General features: G+C 34.0%; 1 pseudogene; it reads right to left on the bottom strand.

Annotated features, from left to right (window-relative positions):
• Positions 1-5,113: 5,113 nt before the first annotated feature.
• Positions 5,114-6,054, bottom strand: LOC110195658 (homeobox protein NANOG-like; annotated as a pseudogene).
• Between the last annotated feature and the right edge of the window lie 7,653 nt (positions 6,055-13,707).

Raw genomic sequence — 13,707 nt, 5'->3', positions numbered from 1 at the left:
CAGTGTGGAAGAGACAGCAGCAACTGGCAGAAATGCCTACATCAGGAGCCAAAAAGAGCTAGGCTACTTGAGGGAAGGTAGATTAAAGTATCTCCAGGGAGTTCAGTCCTTTCTTGCTTGCTTGCTTTTTTCTCTTTCTCCTTCTCTTCCCCTCCTCCTCCTTCTCCTTCTCCTTCTCCTTCTCTCTCTCTCTGTCTCTCTCTCTCTCTCTCTCTCACACACACACACACACACACACTCACACACACACTTTCTCTTGATTTTATCTCATTTGGACAATCCATTATTGAACAGAATTGTAAGAAATTTGAAAGTAGTATGTTTCTTTTATGGGGAGATCTATTCTTCCATTTGATTAGAAGTAAAATTAATTGGTTTTGAAGCAATGATTTCTATTCCAAAACAGCTGTTGCTATTATTTTAATTTAGAACAGTGGATTACTTTCATTACATTGAATCTTCTTTACTCAAGCTAATGGAAGAGCTCAGATATAGATAAGTGAAAATACCTATTTCAAAAGGATTTTAATACAATGAAATGTCCACAAAGAAGAAGGCAAAAACCTGTGATTAAGCATGTTACATGCTAACTGGTGGCAGTGACTATCATGTTAGAAAAATTAGTAATTACATGGAGAAACTTTGTTAAACTTTAAAACTATGTAGAACCATGACTTGGTTAAACTGATAAGCAAAACAAATAGCTAACTAGTCTTTCCAGCAACATCTAAATAAAAAATCTATTTTAATTTAGCCTACTTGGGTTAGAAATTAGTAAATACATAGGAAGTCTCATTTTAGCAAATCTCTTCCTAAATATAGATATACCAACCTAATTAAATGGCAAAACAAGGATGAAATATAAATCATATTTTATTGAAAATCAACTTCACAATAAAGGCAAAAATTACAGTGGTGATATACCTTTAAACTCAAATCACTCTAGCATTCACTGATAGGCTAATTATGCTTCCCAGCCCAAGTCTCACTTGTTCATTGTATGGGTTTTGATAGCTCAGAGTGAGTGAAAATAGCAATTGTTTTCTGTTCTGGCCAGATGCTGTGAGGGTCTTCCTCTTTTGGGGGAAGACAAATTAGGATATCTTTTGTCTCAATTTATCTCCATTTGAATCACAGGGGGCTTTTTCAAAGCCTGTTTTTTTAAGAGCCATATTTCAAGAAATTACGAACAAAACTATGCAAGACAAAATAATTGATTGTCCCTGCTTTTTTGGGGAAAATGATAGGATATATGGGGAAGAAAAAATATAACTCCCAAATCCCAATATAACTTGCAAAGTATAAGTGATCAAAAATTGTATTCCTTTGGACAGAGCACCTAGTCATAAGTGTATGACTACTTATGTAGGCAGAAGGACAGAAGGAGGAGGAGGCAGAGAAGAAGAAGAAGAAGAAGAAGAAGAAGAAGAAGAAGAAGACAAGAAGAAGAAGAAGAAGAAGAACAAGAACAAGAACAAGAACAAGAACAAGAAGAACAAGAACAAGAACAAGAACAAGAACAAGAACAAGAAGAACAAGAAGAACAAGAAGAACAAGAAGAACTACAAGAAGAACAAGAACAAGAAGAACTACAAGAAGAAGAACAAGAAGAATAACAAGAACGAGAAGAAGGAGAAGGAGAAGGAGGAAGAGGAGGAGGAGGAGAAGGAAGAGAAGGAGAAGGAAGAAGAGGAGGAACAACAAGAATAAAAATAAAAAAAGAAGAAATAGTCACAGCACCCAACTCAAATTGGCCAGTTGGGTCCCCAAGGGACAGCTATTACTACTTAGAGTTTGCTGTTTGTCCTTTTATCTCAAAGAGGACTGGAGAAATCTGAAGGGTGATGTCTTGACTTGCAAGTGAATTGAATTTAAGTGAGGTAGAGCTGTGCAAAGTCATCAGCCTCATTCTTTCCTCCAGATTCACTGAGTCCAGTGGCAAGGCATAAGTTAAGACAACTGGTTTTGGCCCATAAATATATTTTACTAATAGCATCTTCAACATTATGAAGATTCCCCAGTGAAGTTACCAGTATTTCAAAAGACATGGGCATGGGCATCTTCATGGGAATAACATAATGAATAAAGATATGTCATACTCAAACTGCATACCTTTTTTCAATATTCAAAAAGTATTGATGTACAATCACCAGTAATTGTCTTTTAAACTGCCACTGAAGATAGAATATTCGAGGTAATAATTAATTAACGGGAATTTAAAATGAAAAATCTGGCTTTATTTTAGTAAAATTTATTTCTTCTAAGATCAAGGTGATCTTGTTTTAATTTGTTTTCAACTTTGTGTGATACCCCAAAATCTCAGATTGGTTAATTCTTACCTAACTTCAATTCAGTTAATTAGAAGAAGCTCAAAGTATTGAGGAAATTCACTAGAACTTTACTCAATCATTGGCAAATAAATAACATGATTCTAATAACAATGAGTCTAAAACTAACTGAAACTTTAAGGAATGGTAAGAGCTGATAATTCATCTCAGTTGTCAAAATGTCGAGGTATATCAATAGTTATATGAATATTCAGATACTTTTGACCCATAACATAAGGTAAAAAAACAAATAAGCAAAACAAAACAAAACAAAACTTCTTAAAGACAGTTACTTTGAATACTGTGATTTATCAAGTGAAAATTGATGTCAGTGTTACTTCCATTCATAATAATTGAAACATTTAAAGACTATTTCACTGTATTTGATTTTTGCCATGTTTCCTCAATGCATCATCCACAGGAGATGTATCCAAAATGCTAAGGGTCCTTAACTTGTTTATTTAATATTTTAGGGATGCAAAGGTCACATGTGAGTCATTTATCTTTTTGATTCACATTCTTCCTAAATTACTGACTTATCTCTTTTAATGGTTATGCATATCATTCTTTGGAAACACATTCACAATGAATTTTTGCAAACAAACATGGAGATTTTCATTTAAATTCTTCTAAGAGTGTGGCATTTCATGAAATGATGTCATATAGAATTCCTAGGAAAATATTGATTTTAAGGGATAGATTTAGCAGTATTGAATGGTTTTAAAGCAATGCTAAAATATAAATCATAAAGAAGATATGAAAATAGTAGTGAAGAAGAATTAGTATGACCAAAATTCCATTATATTGTTATTATACCTTTTTCCCAAATAAGTATTCCCCTTTAGCACAAACCTGACAATTTCCTCACGGTAATTTTAAAAGCTCATACTCCAATTATATAAGGGTACAGCTCGTCAGACTTTTGAGAAAGCAAGAATGGAAACCAAAGATGGAAGGTGGTGGAGGTAGGGCTACTGATAAAAACTAACCTCATCTATATTCAATACTAAAGCTCATGGGCCTGGCTAAGAGCCCAGAAACTCTGGGCACACCAAAATGCTCAAATCACACAGTTCTAGTTTTGGATTACATTTGGAAAGAAACCATTTGAATATGCAATCTACTATTCCATGAATCAACAGACATCTTTAAAAGTGTTTACTATGTACTAGGTATTATGATAAGCACTGGAGATAAAAAGACAAAGATAAAACATCTCCTGACTTCAAGGACTTTATATTGTATCCATTGAAATGACATGCACACATCTATCTATACATATACAATTTCATTTTAGATGTGAGTACATATATATAGAAAAAAAATAAAAGATAGTTTTGGAAATATGTTTATGTATTTATTAGGCCTGTACTCATTTATGTATATGTATGAGAGGCTTTTTTGATCTCTACAAGTTTTAGTGCCCTCCATTCCAAAATTCCCTTTCGTGTATAAACACATGCGCACATATGCCCAACTTAGTGTGTATATGTATACGTATGTACATATATAAGTACATATACATACTCATACATGCATAGGAGCATTTATGTATGTGTAAAATGTAAGTAAATTTTAGAATGGGAGCAATAGGAGTTGTTGAGCTCAAGATAGTCTTCCATTCAGAAGAATATCTGAGTAAAATTTTAAAGCTATTTACTCATAATCGGATACGTATCAAGGACTTATTGTGAGAGTAACATATAATTTGTAAACTGCTGCCATTATTGATATTCCATGTTCTTCTAAGTTATAATTTTCCATCTATGATTAATGTATGAGATGGTAGAATGCCAATAACTTTTATTCAGTAGCTAACACAATGTGAAAAAGTAAGTACTTCTGTTGATAATGAAAGATATCCAATGAAAATAGAATTATAATTTACAAATTAATGAACCAATTTCACATGATTAGACACTAAAATTGAGAGTTTAAGAAGAGGGAAAAAGTTGAGATCTTCAATATAATAAGTATGATGAGTTATACACTGAGAAGAATTAATTTGAAATATAAAATTATCTCAGGAGCTGTGATTCTAGGTCCTTTGGGGAAGATTTTTGATTCAATTTGTGAATATTGACACCTTATTGAAAGGACTGAGCACATCTCATAAATTTGAGTCCTGTTGATGCCAATACCTTCATAGTCATGAGGAAATAAGACTTAGTGATTTTTTTTTCTTTAAATTAATAAATATTTATTAAGGCGCTTACTATGTGCTAGACAGTAGGCTAAGCACTTCAGATACAAAGAAAGATAAATGATGGTTTCTGTCCTAAAATAAGCTCACAATCTAACTGGAAAGAAAACGTGCAAATAACTATGCACAAATGAAACATATTCAGGGATCAAGTGAGGGATAATCTCAGAGGGATGGCACAAGCATAACCTTGTATCTAGCTTTCTTACTATTCTAACCAAAATTTTACCAAAACCCTAGTTTAAAATTCAAAGGCATCAAATCCCACCCATCTGCCTTTCTGCATTTCATGTTTTTTCAGTGTCATTTTCTTCAACTGATACTGAGTTTCATCTTGTCATTTAAATCACGATTCTGAAGTTTAAAGTCTTTCTATATATAGTCCAATAGTGCCTAAACTTGAAGCCAGCCAGCAAAATCTAAAGAGCAAAGTGACCCTCTGAACATGAGATATGCTTTCACACATATAAACCAACCAATCAGAACAGTCACGAAACAGAAATACTAAAAAGGCAGGGAAAGAAATGACTGGGAAAGACCCCTAGAAAGAGTACTTTTTCTGGGGGGGGATTAACTACCCAGGTTATGACTGGAATGTAGGTACCCCTCTGGGATCTAAGAATTGTGTTTGAGCATCAGTGGCCTGCTGATAATCATAGTCTTCTCATTTGCTGTGGGTCAGCTGCATGTTCATGGAGTAGTTTGGGAGATATTCCACTATGTGGGGTACATTAAAACTCATAGTAGTCTGTGGTTTCATGGGAAAGACCTCACTCGTATTATTTCCAAAGGCAGCCCCTAAGGCACTGGCTGGGTTGAGGTGCTGAAACATCTGGTGCTGATAAGTGCCCTTTCTAGCTTTCTGGAACTGGTTATTCCAAGTCTGGTTGCCCCATACTGGAATGTTTCCAGAAGAGTTCATCATATAGCAACGGTGAAATGAAGAGTAGAAGCTTATGTAGTCCCCAACAGCTGGTCCTTTCTGAACCATAACAATACTGTTGCCATTCTTCGACTACATGGTGTCTTTCTACCATCTCTTTGACTTCATTCTCTGGTTCTGAAATCAGGTCTTCACCTGTTTGTAAGTAAGGTTCAAATTCTCAGCCACATTTCAGATCTGCTGTGGACTGAGGTACTTTTGCTCCACAAATCTAATGCTGAATACATTTAGTTGAGCCTGACACAAATGTCCTCATCTTCGATTTTTTGACCCAGTTCTGATCTTCTTTTCCCTGATATATCTTGGGCTGGTTCTGAGAGGAAAGGTTATTTGAAGTTTGGCTAGTAGCAGAGTCAGGAAGATCTTGAATAAACACATCCATGGATTGAGGAGGAGCAGGAGAAATTGCTGTGCTGCTTGGTTGGAGCTTTTTCAGACTTCGTATTTGGATATTAGAGTAAGGGCTTGGGGAGGTAGATGGCTTTGGCTGGGGACACAGAGATTCAGGTGTTGTAAGTGCAGTTGGCATCACTTTCAGGCCAGCAGAACTGGCAGTGCTGCGAGGGAGAGCTGGAAGTCATGTTTTAGGGAAGATGCTTGAAGGAAGGGGTCCAACCTGGGCAGTCACAGTAAGTCTGGGAACAAAATCCTTGAGTGTATGGTTTGCAAAGTACATCACAAAGTGTAAAATGTTCCACAAATGCAAAATAATCTACCAGTTAAAAACTGAGACACGCAAAAATGACAAAGGCTGTAGCTGACCTATAAATACTGGCCTAAACAGGAGGGTGTAGGTCTTAGTGATTTTAAATGATGCAACTGACATAGATTAATCTGAATAAAAGCCAGCCCTTTTGTAGTGAACCTATAATGTGGAGTCTTACAGTAGATTTTGCCATGGAAGAGAGAATCAAAGAGCTGAATAGAGACTTGAAAGCTAGAATATAGTTAAAAATTTTCCCTATGTTCCAAGAACAAAAACCGCCTTGTCTCCACATAGTCATTTTAGCCCATGGCCTGCTCACCTTGGGAGTTCATAAGAGTAGATGTACAATGCAGTGCTGGAAAAAAAAATCATTTAGATGGCTATGTAATAGGATAAAGATTCTTGACCAAGCTTTTTTCATGGAAGAGAGAGATTTATTTTTTTTCTAATTACATGAAAAGATAATTTTCAAGATTCACTTTCACAAGATTTAACTTCTGATTTTTTTTCTCCCTCCCTTCCCTATCACCTCCCAAGGATGACATGCAATCTGATATAGGAAATGCATATATAATTATATTAAACAAAGTTCTACATTAGTCATAATATGAAAGAAGAATCAGAACAAAAGGGGGAAAACATTCAAAGGAGAAAAAAAAAAGAAACAGAGAAAATATAATGCTTTGATCTGCATTCAAACTCTACAATTCTTTCTCTGGATGTGGACAGAATTTTCCATTATGTGTCCCTCAGAATTATCTTAGATCATTGTATTGCTGAGAAGAGATAAATCTCTCAAAGTTGGTCCTCACACAATTTTGCTGTTAGTATATAAAATGTTTTCCTCACTTCACTCAGCATTGGTTCATGTAAATCTTTCCAGGTTTTTCTGAAATCTGCCTGTTCATCATTTCTTGTAGAACAATAGTATTCCATCACATTCATGTACCAGAGTTTGTTCAGCCTTTCCCCAATTGAAGAGCAGCCCTTCAAGTTTCTATTCTTTGCCACCACAAAAGAGCTGCTATAAATATCTTTATACATGTGGGTCCTTTTTCCATTTTCATGAACTCTGTGGGATACAGACCTAGAAGTGGTATTGCTGGGTCAAAGGGTATGCAAATTTTTATAGCCCTTTGAGCATAAGCCAAATTGCTCTCTAGAATGGCTGGATCAATTCACAATCCATCAACAATGTATTAGTGTTCTGATTTTCCTAAATATTCTTCAACATTTATCATTTTCCTTTCTTTGCCATGTCAGCCAAACTGATAGGTGTTATGTGGGACTTCAGAGCTGTTTTAATTTAAACATCTGTAATCAATCATGATTTCATTTTTTTTTTCTCATATGACTATAGATAGCTTTAATTTCTTCATCTGAAAATGGCCTGTCTGACCAGTGGAGGAAACTTTCCCTCTGGCTACATTGAAGTACATAGTGGTTCTTCAAGCTGGAGTCTGCCAGTTCCCCTGGCTATGCTCAGTCATGTGGTAGACCCTGTTGTTGTCATTTGCTTGCTCCATTACCCTAGAGCCCAGGGTCTCCTGCTGGTTTGCTGAGGTGAGCTTGCTACTGGCTTCCTGGGATGCTTCGTGTCCTGGAATGAGGCAGAGATTTCTTACTGCACCTCCAAGTTCCCCAGGTTAAAATAACACTCCACCTTATCTTTCTACTGGCTCCACTGTTCCAGTATCTGTTCTGGGGCATTATTGTATGTTTTTTCTAGAGGTGAATATGGGAGACAGACAGTGATTTAGTGCTTACTCCACCATCTTGGCCCCCAGAATTCCTATAACATTTTCTTCTTTTTTTAAAAAAATATTTATTTATTTTTAATTTTCAAAATTCACTTACATGAGATTTTGAGTTTTAAATTTTCTCCCTATCTCTTCTCTCACCCCACCCCAAGAAAATTTGCAATTTTATATAGGCTCTTCATATATGTTCATAGTAATCCTATTTTCACATTAGTCATGTTATAAAGAAGAATTTGAATCAATGGGAGAAACCAGAAGAAACATTTCTCTAATCAGTAATGATTTAGAACATTTTTTTTTCATATAGACAGCTTTAATTTCTTCCTCTGAACGCTGCCTGATCATATCCTTTCATCATTTTTCAATTGGGGAATGACTTGTATTCTTATATGTTTAACTCCCTTCTCTATATATTTTGGTGTTGAGGACTTTGTCAGAGAAACTGGTTATATATAAAAAAAAGTTTCCCAACTTTCTGCTTTCTTTCTGATCTTGGTTGCATTGGCTGTGTTTGTGAAAAAATAAACATTTTAATTTAATGTAATCAAAATTATTCATTTTGCGTTTCATAATGTTTTCCATTGCTTGTTTGGTCTTAAATTCTTCCCTTTTCCATAGATCTGATAGGTAAACTCTTCCTTGGTCTCCTAATTTGCTTAAGGTGTACCCTTCATTTCTAAATGGTCTACAAATTCTGGCCTTCACTTGGAATATGGTATACTTGGTATACCAAGATCTTAATGCTGGTCTATGCCAAGTTTCTGCCATACTATTTTATGGATTTCTCGGCAGTTTTCATCAAAGAGTTAGGTCTTATCATAGAAACTGGGTTCTTTGAGTTTATCAAACAGTAGATTACTATAGTCATTGACAACTGTGTCTTATATACTTAACCTATTCCACTCATCTACCAGTCTGTTTCTTAGTTAGTACAAAGCAATTGTGACGACTGCTGTTTTATCAAAAATTTTTACATATGGTATGATTAGGCCACCTTCTCCTGTATTTCTTTTCATCAGTTCTCCTGATATTGTAGATCACTTTTTTCTTTGAGATGATTTTTAAAATAATTTTTATAGGACTATAAAATATTGTTTTTGTAGTTTAATTGGTATGACACTGAATAGTTAAATTAATTTAGGTAGAATTGTCATTTTATTATATTAGCTCAACCTATCAGTGAGCAACTGATATTTTTTTCAATTATTTATACCTTAATTTATTTATATGGAAAGTGTTTTGTAAATATGTTCATGTAGTTCCCAGATTTGTCTTGGCAGGTAGACTTTCAAATATTTTATAATGTCTACAGTTATTTTAAATGGATTTTCTCTTTCCATCTCTTGCTGCTGGGTTTTGGTAGTAATATATAGGAGTACTGATGATTTATGTGTGTTTAATTTATATCTTGCAACTTTTTTAAAGTTGTTAATTATTTCAACTAGGTTTTGGTTGATTGTCTAGAATTCTCTAAGTATACCATTATGTCATCTGAGAAGAGTAATAGCATTGTTTCTTCACTGCCTACTCTAATTCCTTCATTTTTTATTTCTCTTATTGCTAACGCTAACATTTCTAGTACAATATTAAAAAAAAGTGGTGATAATGCACATCTTTGTTTCACCATTGATCTTCTCCATGATGCTTCTAGCTTATCCGCATTACATATAATGCTTGCTAATGGTTTTAGATAGATGCTACTTATCATTTTAAGGAAAACTCTATTTATCCTTTTGCTCTTTAGTGTTTTTAATTAGAAAATGTGCTGTATTTTGACCAAAGCTTTCCCTGTATCTATTGAGATAATCACATGATTTTTGTTAGGGTTGTTGTTGATATGGTCAATTTGTGCTGATAGTTTTCCTAACGTTGAAATAGCCCTGCATTGCTGGTATAAAACCCAAATGGGCATAGTGCATTATCCTTGAGGTAAATTGCTGTAATTTCTTTGCTAATATTGTATTTAAAATCTTTGAATCAATATTCATTAGTTAAATTGGTCTATAATTTTCTTTTCCTGTCTTGGCACTTCTTGGTTGTAGTATGAACACCATATTTGTATCATAACAAGAATTTGGTAGGACTCCTTCTTCACCTATTTTTTCCAAATAGTTTATATCACTTTGGAATTAATTGTTCTTTAAATGTTTGGTAACATTCACTCATAAATCCTTTCGGCCCTGGAGATATTTTTTCTTAGGGAGTTCATCGATGGTTTCTTCAGTTTCTTTCTTTCTGAAATGGGGTTATTTAAGCAATTTATTTCCTCTTCTGTTAATCTAGAATTAATATTGTTTGCAAATATTCATCCATTTCACTTAGATTTTTAGATTTATTGACACACAGTTGGGCAAAATAGCTCCTAATCATTGTTTTAATTTCCTCTTCGTTGGTGGTGAATTCACCCTTTTTATTTTCATAAATGGCAATTTGGTTTTCTTTTTAAATCAAGGTAACCAAAGATGTATCTATTTTACTTTTTTTTCCATAAAATTAGAGAGTGGGAGAGAGAGAGAGAGAGAGAGAGAGAGAGAGAGAGAGAGAGAGAGAGAGAGAGAGAGAGAATCTAAATTTTTTTTCACCCAAGTGTTTTAAATGATTCTCTTTTATTGAAACTACTTTATTTCATTGACAATGCACTTATGTTTTCCAGGTTTTTCATTTTAAGTGGTAGGGAGGAAAAGTAATAAGCATTTATATGGCACTTTCTAAGTACTACACACTTTATTAATCTATTTTATAAATATTACCTCATTTGATCCTCACCACAATCCTATGATACATGTGATCTTTATTGGCCCCATTTTACACTTGAAAACATAAAAAAAAACTGAGCCAAATAACAATTAAATTATTTGCTCAGGGTCACATAGTCAGTGTCTGAGGCCAGTTTTGACGTAGGGTTTCCTTTATTCCCACACTATCTATCTATCTACTCTCTATCCACTGTGCTCTCTTATTAGCTCCTTAGCTCTTAAAAATGGATTCTTCCTTTCCCTTTTGTGTTTTCTTGTGGGTACAGAATACTCTTGTGTGATTCAACTTTCTCTTCCTTTAGTTTCATAGAATCACTTGTTGCTTGTAAAGTTTATTATTTTTTATTGAATTGTGAAATTGAACCAGTATATCTTTCAAAGTTTGAATCACATATGTTTTTGCTTGTGACTTTGTTTCTGGAGGTGTTCTGTAGATTTTTCTTTTATTTGTGATTTGACTTTCTGGGTCACTTTCACATACATTCATATGGATGTTCTAGGCCTCTTTCATATATATATATATATATGTGTGTGTGTGTGTGTATATATGTTTGTGGGTGTATACACATATAATTTCTTACATATTTGTGTTTTTTGACTTGGCATATTTTATGGAAGGTCTTTGATCCTTCAGCTGTGTCTACATATCCTGTTTTAGAGATCAATGTAATATACATAATTTTAAAATCACATTATAATATATAATATATAAATATAAATAAATAATAAATATAACATAAATAATATATAAATATAAATAATTATAATTATGACATTTTGCTTTTCTTTGCAATTGTCCTTCATTTTAATACATTTATATTCCCTGATTTCTGTTTTATTTTTTTTGAGGGGAGATATTGATGTTGATGCTTTTTGCTTCTGTTTTCTTAAATATTTGTATTTGTAAAAATTCTGCCATTGGTAATTTTATTTTATTTTGTTTTGTTTTTTAATTAGGGAATAAAACAAGCATTTTCACAGCATAGTACAATAAAAAAAGATGATTGTCCATGAGACTACAAATATAAAATGCACAAATTTCTATTCCTGTTTAATGTACAACAAAATTCTCGTATAAGTTTCTTTTATTCCCACCCTCCTTCCCCCACCTTGGGGATGGCTCTCATTAGACTCAAATAAGTATATAAACATATGTAAATTTATTCAATACTTTTTTAATTTATCAGTTCTTTCTCTGGATGCAGAGAGTATCTTTCTTCATAAGTCTTTCATAGTTAATTTGGGAATTTATGATATTCAAAATAACTTATTTAGTCAAAGTTGTTCTTTAAACTATGTTGCTGTCATTATATAAAATGTTCTTTTGATTCTGCTCATCTCACTCTTCATGAATTCACTCAAGTTCTATCAAATTTTTCTAAAATCATTGAGCTCATCGTCTTTTACAACACGATAGTTTTCTTTCTTTTTTTTTCTAGCTAGGTTCTTTTTAATTTTTAAAAATTATTTTAACACTTGTTTTAACATGTGTTTTTAAAACTTTGGGTTAGAAATTTTGTCCCTTCCTCTCTCCCCACCCATCCTCACTGAAAAGGCAAGTAACTGGATACAGTTTGTACATCCTAGTCATGCAAAACACTTCCATAGTAGCCATGTTGTGAAAAACTAAGTATATTTCCCTTCATCCTATCCCATCCCCCCATTTATTCTGTTCTCTATTTTGACCTTGTTCCTCCTCAGAAGTGTTTCTTCTCATTATCACCTCCCCCAATCTGCCCTCCCCTCTATCATCTCCATGCTGTCTTGTCCCCTTCCCCCCTTATTTTCATGTAGGGTAAGATATATTTCCATACCCAATTGTGTATGTTATTCCCTTCTTAAGCCTAATCCTATGAGAATGAGATTCACTCATTCCCTCTTACCTTCCCCCATTTTTCCTCCACTGTAAAAGCCTTTTCTTGTCTGTTGCATGTGAGATAATTTACCCCATTCTACCTCTCCCTTCCTCCTTCTCCAAGTATAATCCTGTCTTACCCCTTAATTTTATTTTCCAGATATCACCCCTTCATCTTCAACTCACCCTGTGCCATCTATCTATCTATCTATCTATCTATCTATCTATCTATCTATCTATCTGTTTTTCTATACATACATGTATTTTCCCCCTCCCACTACCCTAATACTGACAAAGGACTCATGAGTTACAAATATCATCTTTCCCGGCAGGAATGTAAACAGTTCAACCTTATTAAGTTTCTTATGATTTCTCTTTCCTGTTTACCTCTTTATGTTTCCCTTGAGTCTTGTATTCGAAAGTCAAATTTTCTATTGAGTTCTGGTCTTTTCCTCAAGAATTCTTGAAAGTCCTCTATTTTACTGAATGACCATTTTTTTCAACTGAAGGGTAATACTCAGTTTACTAAAAAAAAAAAGGATGATACTCAGTTTTGCTGGGTAGGTGATTCTTGGTTGTAATCCTATCTCCTTTGCCCTGTTGAATATTATATTCAAAGCCCTCCTTTACCTTAATGCCAAAGCTGCTAAATCTTGTGTTCTCCTGATTGCATTTCCACAATACTTGAATTGTTTCTTTCTGGCTGTTTGCAATATTTTCTCCTTGACCTGGGAACTCTGGAATTTGGCTACAATATTCCTAGGAGTTTTCCCATGGGATCTCTTTCAGGAGGAGATCAGTTGATTCTTTCAATTTCTATTTTGCCTTCTGGTTCTTGATTATTTGGGGAGTTTTCCTTGATAATTTCTTGAAAGATGATGTCTAGGTTTTTTTTTTGATCATGGCTTTCAGATAGTCTAATACTTTTTAAATTCTCTCTCCTGGATCTGTTTTCCAGGTCAGTTGTTTTTCCAATGAGATATTTCACATTGTTTCTATTTTTTCATTCTTTTGGATTTGTTTACAGTGTCTTGATTTCTCATAAAGTCACTAGCTTCCAATTGCTCCAATCTAATTTTTAAGTATTTTCTTCAGTAAACTTTTGGACTTTCTGTTCTGTTTGGCCAATTTTGCTTTTTAGGGCATTCTTCTCCTCA

The sequence above is a fragment of the Phascolarctos cinereus genome, unplaced genomic scaffold (assembly GCF_003287225.1).
Source record: "Phascolarctos cinereus isolate Bilbo 61053 unplaced genomic scaffold, phaCin_HiC Scaffold_9;HRSCAF=440, whole genome shotgun sequence".
NCBI lineage: Eukaryota > Metazoa > Chordata > Mammalia > Diprotodontia > Phascolarctidae > Phascolarctos > Phascolarctos cinereus.
Note: the sequence above shows the minus strand (reverse complement) of the source record. Positions and strands in the feature narration are given on the sequence as shown.